We start from the raw sequence: 9,132 nt of genomic DNA, 5'->3' as shown, positions 1-9,132 counted from the left end.
GCTAAACAGATTGATAAAAGGTGACATTGTGCATGACTCTAAACATAAAGAATAAAATTTTAATAGTCCAGTATATTTTAAATATATGGTAGAATTAATAAAAATATGTAAAGGGAAATAATGTTGACTAACGAGCACATGTGTATTGATATCTTCAGTTTAAGTTGTGCCTGCAAATTGATTTTAATGTTAAGCAGTTTGAAGACTCATGGCTTTCTTGAGTGCCTATAGTTATGCTTATAAAAGACAAGGTTGTCCATCAATGCTTGCTGAATCATTCATGAATGCATAAATGAATGAACAATTGCATAAAAATGGGTGATATGTTTGGTCCTGTGTGTAGACAACAGTGCCGGTGAATGGCTGCTTTACATTTTATATGTGTTACGGCATCTCAGCTCAGCACACTCACCATAGGGGATGGGACATTTTTCACAGAAAAAAATTGCTGACACACACCATTAGTGTGTTTCTTTCTTGTATTCCCCAGATGTAGCTGAATATTGAACAACAGGGCCTCAATTACACTCATGATAATATAACAAAATACCTTTGGAAACTTTCCAAGCTGTTCATGTCACAATATCTATAAGTAAACTTGAAGGCTTCCTTTAAATCATTCTCCTGATCGGTATTTCTCATATCATGCAATACTAGATCCACTAAGTTATTCATTTTGCAGTATGGTATATGTCACACTAAAAATCCTATAGACAAACAGGTTCATTTTTGTCAACCTACTTGCTTTGCCTTTTCTCAGCTATGGTAATTTAATTCTGTTATCATCATCAATAATTGTGTTGATGTTCAAAGTTGATATAACACAGCTGGTATTAAAGAGTTCTGCAGAACTGAAGTGGAAAATACTGTGCTTGACAAACTGAAGAATAATGTTTTTTGTGAATTCCAATTACTTTCACAAACTTTCCACAATTGACTATTCCATCTATTGTGTGCTCTTTCATTAAGGCTGATTCTAGTAATATGAGCTACAGGGCATATTTCTTGATTATATTTTAGTGAGTAAACATTAAGCCAAAATTCAACAAGAAGAAAATGAAAATGTATCTTCTTGTATCATAATTAGCATTTTTCCCATTTAGGTAATGATTATTTGAATATAAAATAAGGAAGATTAATGTTGATTTTTCTTTAAGGTTTTTAAAAAATCGTTTATATACTACACTTGGTTTTTGCTTTAACAATATCATAGGAAAAGAATAATCTGCAACTGGATTCTAATAGTATTATTTTTTCTGTCTTGCAGAACATTTATTTTTTGTTTGTTTATGCAACACTATTAAAGAAAAATAAATTAATTACTAGCAGAGTTATTAGTTGGTCACTCAGCCATTGACAACTTGCATCATTAACTCAGTACTATATTAAAGAGTGTATTGGAAGATAGAGTAACTCAAAGTTCCAAGCCTCCTAACAATTTAAATGAAAATTACAAAATGTCGGAGACCCTATTTTAGAATACAAAGGGTATTTGACTTCCAATTCCCATTCTCTGCAGAATAAGAGCAGGCCATGCCTTTATTGACATGCAGAAATCACATCACATTTTCTGTCTGATGCTATAAATCCAATACCAATTCTCCAGCCACATTAGTTATGACCATAAAATATACCATGGAACCTCAGATCTCTAACAGTGGAAGGCTTCAGTAAGAATGGATGCTGCTACTTTAATGCTGCTTCCTTTGATACGACAACTGAGCATCCATCTCCTCCCCCCTCCCACCCCCCAACCCCCATGATCTCTTCAGCATGCTAGAGCAGTGAGGAATGGTTTCGTCTCATAACCAAATTAGAGTGAAGACATTGGCCTCATAATACATGTGCTCTTGGTTTGGTTTTGTTTTTAATTCTGAATCTTGAGCAACTGTTCCCTTGCAACTACTTACTTAACTGTTTCTAAAAATCAGTTATTGTCCAAAACTGGAAGAACTTGTCCTCTCAGATGAGCATGTGAATGAATGGCGGGAGGTAAACAAAAACTAAAATTTGAAAAGATGAGGTCTGATAGGAGAGCAGTCAGATGAGGAAATCAAAAAGGAACAGTAAAGTTTATTCCGCTATAATGCAGGTTATTCTGATTTTAAGGGAGCATCACATGGCATACTTCTAAGTCCATTCCCGTGATAGTCTGTTGTATTTATTATCTGTCTGTTTTATAGAACCGTGCAGTCTCTGGCACTAAGGAGTCATCTGGGTTTGGATCACATAGCAGTGAACAAATGCATAAAAGAATTTTAGAAATAGTTAAAGCAGGAGACCACTGTGATCTTAGAATATCAAGACAAATGCTTCCATTACTGTTAATATTTGGGTGACAAATTCTTCTTGTAAATGCAACCTTAGGTGGTTTGGAGTAGCCTATAGGAAAATGAATTGACACCACCTTGATATGGGTTGTCATTAACTCCCATAAGTGTGGTTTGCCAATAAAATTTATCCCCAACTGGACCTGCAGAACATTGTGCTAGAGGGTCACGAGACAAATCACTAAACTCCTTATTAATCCATTTTAGTGCCATAGTCTGTGCTTTGCGTCTGGCTCCTTGTTGTGTGCCCAAAGGTCTGGCCAAAACTCTTGATTATCCTGGCGGCAGGGAAGGATTGTCTCTTCCTCCCACACTGGCTCTGCGAAACACAAGTGTTTCTTCACCACGCGTATCAGTCCGCCAAGGCCACGGGCCGCAGCACAGAGGAGTCTAACGGTTCAGGGAGATGGTTTGCTTTCCACGTCCAGCGAGTGTCTGTGCTGCACCATTTTCCTTCTGTGCAGAACACCACCTTCTTACTAAACATATCAGAGGTTGGACTGGGAGGGTGGGGCCTGAGGCGGGACATGGGCTCTGCTGAATATTTCACATTGCCCCTTAAAAACGTAACATTTCACGGATAGCATTTTGAAGGGGTTCGTTGCTTCCACTAACACGGACAGGTTTCTTCATGCTAGTCCCTTTAAATTTTCATCTAAAGAAAGAAAAAAATCCTCAGGATTTCCTTGCCAATTTTTGTCTCAGACCTTCTATCCCAAGCATCACAGCCCACAAATGATTATTTGAAAAGGCTTTTCTTGGGGGGGGGGGGGGGGGCGGGATGTGCGTGAGCGTGTGGCAAGCTATGCCAGGCTAAGGGCTGGAGGCTACAGGGTGTTTCTGAATTGGTCCAGACAATCCTGTACAAGAACAGGTAAAACAACAACCATGCGTCCTTCTAAGTATAGCCATGGGACTCACAAAATACATGCAAAAGCTTGACATTATGGAATGCTGAAGATAAGGCCTCAAGGTGGCCTCGTTGATAGGGAGAGGGGGGAGCACGTGGGAGGTGATGTCTGAGTTGATATCCTTCCTAACCTTTACATGAGTGACATTTTTCTTATCAGAACGTATATACACACTTAGTATTTATTTTTAATTGTCCTTCCAGTCTGCAATCAAATCAGATATTGTCGCAGCTCTCATTTTCCTATGTATGCTGAACTAGTTTTGTGGGGAGATTTATCACCTTCTTGCTTGGGAAATAATGATGTGTGAAGGACTTAACAGCCAAACAGTATTCAATCCTCTGGAGGATGCTATGTTGAAATAAAAGCTGTCTTTTTGGAAATCTGTTGCACCATGTGAAAGGACTGTGCCTAGGGTGCAGTTATGGATTGTCACCTTAATCTATCACATGAATTAGTTTTTGAACACTTGAAGTTAGCAAAAAAATAGAGCGATCTAGTCATGAAGGAGAGTTGACTTTTAGATGACCCTGAGACCCAAGGAAGTCCCAATTGAGTCCATGGGCAGCAAGGCTGGGAGAGTCACAGTTGGATTGGTATTTTAAAATTCAGTGAAAAGGACACAAGAAGGTGAAAAATAGAAAAAATGAGGGTGAGCACATGTGATATTTCTGCAAGATAATGTGACACATTTTCATAAAGTAGAAATGTGTCACCATGTGGATAACACTGTTCTCACTTCTTCCTGGTTGAAAATGGCATCTGTTAAGATCAGGTGCTCAATCCTTCCTAACTTCCTCCTGAACCAAAAAATCAAGACATTGTAACACTCAGAACTAGGATTGAGAGTTAAATACCAAAATCTGCAGAAAATTTACAGTCGTCACAAAATCTGTGGTCTGGCAAATGGCACTAAACTGAGACAGGCAGTAGATGACTCGGGTGTGCTAAGTTTCCCAACAAAGAGCAGAGCTTTCATCTGGAAAGGAGGAAGAAATCTCATGCCCTGCCCAAAGACTTAGAATATACCTCTTCCGCTGTTCAGGCTTTTCTAGTTGAGAAACAGGAAGCTGGTCCCACTTTGCTTCATAACCACCATTCTCAAGGAGGCTCTCACTGATGCCTCACTATCTGACTCCATTTTTAGATACTTATTCTCCCAGTACTTCATACAACTACTCCACAGATCCTCTTCTTAATCCCCAATATTCCCTCCTTTCCTCACTCTCAGATGATGACCCTTCTTTCACAGAGAAAATAGACACAGTGAGAAGAAAACTTCCATATGTTTCTATCACAAAATGGGGGAATCTACTTATATGTGTGTCCATTTTTCTTCTTTACTTTGTGTTACAGTGAATGAACTATTCATCATTGTACTTTGGATTCCAGAATCTCCCAAGAACCTATTTCTGCAATTAGCTCTCCTCTCTCCTTCATTATCAAATTTCTTTCTGCATAAAGTTCTCATCTGTTTTAAAACCATGCAGTAAGAACTTCTTTAAATACACACACGCACACACACACCCTCCCTTGATCTCAACTCTCTTCTCCAGCCACCATCACGTTTCTATGCCCCTATTGAAAGAACAAATTATCTCTGAGTGGAGCTGTTTATCACTTCTGTCTCCATGTCTCCTTTCATTCTCTCTTGATTTTACTTCAATTAGACTTTTTAGATTTTACCACTCCAATGTAACTAATTCCTTAAGGTCACCAATAGTTCCATGGTGCTGAAACCAATAACTACTCTCACTACTTACATTACTCAAGTTTTAGTTATTATGCACATAATAAAAAAGCTTAAAAATATATTAATATTTACAAATATTCAAATATATAACATTTTACAGAACTAAAAGGAGAAATCAATAAATTTATAGCTATATTGGGAGATTTTAACACACCTATCTCAGTAATTAGTAGACTAAGTAAAAAATAAAAAATTAAAAATGGTATTTAAAATTTCAACATCTCCATTCATAAATGTGACCAAATTAAAATTGTATAGTGTAAAATATAAATTATTTTCAAGTGCACAGATTAACATTTACCAAAATCACCCATTTGAAGATCAATAAAGTGAACCTTAATATATCTGAAAGAATAATTAACAGTATGTTTTCATACCACAAGAAAGAATAAATCACTAACAAAGAATTAATTTTAAAAATTTAATGTTTGAATGCTAAGAAATGCATATCAAGACAACTCTGGATTACAAGAAGCAATTAAATGGAAGTTAGAAAATACTTAACATAAATAATTATGAAAAAGATAAATATTAAGTGTGTAAGATGCGATTAAATGATGTTAAAAACAAAATGCCTTAGGTGCATAATTAGAATAGAATCAAGCTGAAAAGTTAGTGATACAGTTATTCATTTCAAGAATTTAGAAAAAGATAAAAAAATTAACTCGAAGAATGTAGACAGAAGAAAATAATACAGGTAAGAGTAGAAACCACTGAAGTAGAAAACAAATGCACAATAGATGAAACACACAAATCCAAATATTGTATTTTAAAAATAATAATACAGTTAATAAGTTCCTTGAAAGGCTAATCTGGAGAAAGAAGAAAGATAAGAGAGAATATAGGAAAGAGGGAATGGAGAAACAGGAGGAAAGAGGAGAGAAGGAGGGAGAGAGAGAGTGAGAGAAATGGATCAGATTACCAGTATGGGACTGGGATGGAGGTCTGGGCCCCTGACACAAGATTGGATTATGGGTTTGAGGTCTGGATCCTGGGAGGACTTCTGGGCCAGAACTGAAGGTTTGGGACCCAGATGTATGTCTCAGCCCCGGATGGAGGTCTGGGCCCCTGATACAGGACTGGATTCTGGGATTGAGATCTGAGCCCCGGGATGGACTTCTGGATCGTGACATGAATGTCTGGGACCCAGATGTAGGTCTGAGCCCCAGGTCCTGGGATGAAGGTCTGGGCCCCCAATACAAGATTGGATTTTGGGTTTGAGATATTGGTCCCAGGATGGACTTCTGGGCCTTACCTGAAGGTCTGCAACCCAGATATAAGTCTGAACCCCAGATTGTAGTCAGCATCCTTGGATGGAGGTCTGGGCTCAGGTTTGAGGGTTTTGTCCTAGAGGGAGATCTTGTCATGGGATGGACCTCTGGGTCATAAAATAGAGGTCTGGAACATGGATGGAGGTCTAGGTCTCCAATACAGAACTGAATTCAGGGTATGAAATCAGGGCTCCTGAATTGACTTCTGGCCCTGGCATGTAGGTCTGGGACCAGGATGTAGATCTGAGCCCCGGATGGAGTTATGGGTCCCAGATGGAGGTCTGGGCACTGATACAGGACTGGATTCTGTGTTCAAGTATAGGGTCCCTGGAATGAGTTCTGGGCCCTGGCATGAAGGTGTGAGCCCCAGGTGGAGGTATGGGTCCTGAGATGAAGGTCTGGTCTGGGGATGGAAGGCTGTGTCCTGGAGGCTGGGTCATGGGATGGACTTCTGGACCCTGGCATGAATGTCTGAGACCCAGATGTAGGTCTGAGCCCCAGATTGACATCTGGGTCCTGGGTTGGTGGTCTAAGCCCCAGATGGAATTCTGGGCCCTGGAAGGAGGTCTTGGCACCTGATACAGGACGGGAATCTGGGTTCAAGTTTAGGATCCCGGGATTGAGTTCTGGGCCCTGGCATGAAGGTCAGGGACCACAATGTAGGTCTTATTCCCGGATGGAGGTCTTTGTTCTGGGATGGCAAGTGGTTAGGGACAATCAGGCAGGCAGGCTAGAGGTTAGGGTCAATCAGGCAGGCACCGGGAAGTTAGGGGCCATCAGGCAGGTAGAGTGGTTAGGGGCAATCAGGCAGGCAGGTGAGTGGTTAGGGGCAATGAGGCAAGCAGGCAGATTAGTTAGAGGTGATCCAGTTAGCAGGCAGGTGAGTGGTTAGGAGCCAGCGGTCCTGGATTGTGAGAGGGTGCAGGCTGTGCTAAGGGAACACCCCCACAACCTCGTGCACAAATTTCGTGCACAAAGCCTCTAGTAACTTACATAAAGAGGGGGAGAGAAATGTTTAGGCTGCCTCACCTGTAAAACCATGGCACACAGGATCTACCTAAGTTTGAGGGTAAACCAGGACAACAGAGAATGGCCAACCTGCCCATCACCAGCCTATCCAGCACCGAGAGGCAAGAACATGAACACTGATTCCCTTTGATGTGTAGTGGGCATGCAGTACATACACAGATGAAACCCTTTTGGCACCTCATCCCACAGGCTAGGCACAAGGCAACACTAGAAGCATCAGAAGTCTGTATTTGTTGAAACTTACCAGAGCTACAACGAAACCCAAACTCAGCATAATTCTTTAACTACTCAACAGCCTGTACAAATCACCAGACAGAAAAATAGAAAATCCCTTTCTAGGTATCAACACTATTTACATCAGTTCTTATCATTTAACAAACTATGTCTGGGATTCCATTACAACTTATACGATGTAAAAAAAAATCACAAGAAAAAACAACCCACTGTCAAGATACATGGCCACCAACCAAACTGGACATGAAAATTATCCAAATGTTGAAACTATCAGAGAGGGAGTTGAAAATAACTATGCTTACTCTGTAAATGATCTAGTGTAAAAAGTGGATATCATGCACAGTTTGGGAACTCAGCAGAGGGATAAAAATGGTAAGAGCACGTGGGGAAAATGAATTGCTTTAATGGCTCACCATTAGATTTGACACTGATGAGGAAATGTCAATGAACATTAAAAATGTTATTAGAAATTATTCAAAACACAAGGCACTGAAAAAAAGAAGAAAAAATTCTAAATGTTATAGAACAATGATAATTGGTCTAACATACGTGCAACTGGTGTCCTAGAAGCAGAAAAAAGAGAGTCTAACACAGCAGAGATAAGACAATTAGCATTAAAAACCAGTGGTCCTTGAGAGAAGGGTGAGCCCAACTATTGCCCAGTATTCTGCCTGCTGGAGTTCAAGCCCACAGCACAGAGTGGGCAGTCTCACTGAGTTGGAGCTCAGGGAGGCCAAAGTGGCTACAGAGCACAGGGCAAAACACTGGAGAGTAGGGAGCTGCTCTGAGACAAAACCTAGAAGATCTGTAGAACCCTGAAGTCTGAGTTCTAATTTGCACATGCAAGTGAGGGAGCTAATCAAGGCTGGAAAAAAACATACCAGACATTTCCAGGATTTCTCCTTGACTTTCTTCCTCTTCTGGAGGTCCCTGAACTCTGCTTTCTAATTGCCCAGCCCAATGAGACTGCTGCTTTATGCCTGAGCTCTATTCCTCTTACTCCCTAATGGATGAGGGAGTACCTTGAGGAGAGGAGACCATTTAAATGTGTATTTTACTTTCTAGGTTTCCCTTCTTTCAAGGTTTGCAACCACTCTGATTTCTGCCTTTCCTGGGACACTCTCCAGTACCTTCAAATGTTGCTTTTTGTATTTTTGTCTAAAGTTTATCACTTTTTTCAACAGAAGTGTTAGTTTGACACCAGTTACAACACCATTATGGAATCTCTAAGTCCCTGTACTATAAATGCTAAAACACTGATGGACTGTGTTTGTGTCATTAGACTGTCACTGCTAAATTATTTACTGTCACGTGATTTAATGAAGTTGGCACCCAGTGGCACATCCATTATTGTCATTCCTTTGTTTTTTACAGTCTTTCAATAAACAATGGGGGATAGGTCAATGACTACCTCTAATTTAAAAGCCTTCTGCCATCACTAGAGGTATTGTTGAGGCTCCTAGAGTTTTCCAACTCTGCAAATATTAATGTAAGATTGGATTGCATACATTGTTGGCAAGACCTGAAGTTTTTATATCCCTGGGGAAACTGTTGGAAGAGTTTTCTAACAAGTCAATACTTACAGCAAGTGTGCTTTGCTCTGG

The 9,132-nt window shown here is 40.0% G+C and overlaps 1 pseudogene; it reads right to left on the bottom strand.

Moving 5' to 3' along the window:
* Nucleotides 1-2,115: 2,115 nt before the first annotated feature.
* Nucleotides 2,116-2,543, bottom strand: LOC132237937 (ubiquitin-conjugating enzyme E2 D3-like; annotated as a pseudogene).
* Nucleotides 2,544-9,132: the final 6,589 nt, after the last annotated feature.

The sequence above is a fragment of the Myotis daubentonii genome, chromosome 7 (assembly GCF_963259705.1).
Source record: "Myotis daubentonii chromosome 7, mMyoDau2.1, whole genome shotgun sequence".
Taxonomy (NCBI): domain Eukaryota; kingdom Metazoa; phylum Chordata; class Mammalia; order Chiroptera; family Vespertilionidae; genus Myotis; species Myotis daubentonii.
This window is presented reverse-complemented; position numbering and strand designations above follow the sequence as displayed.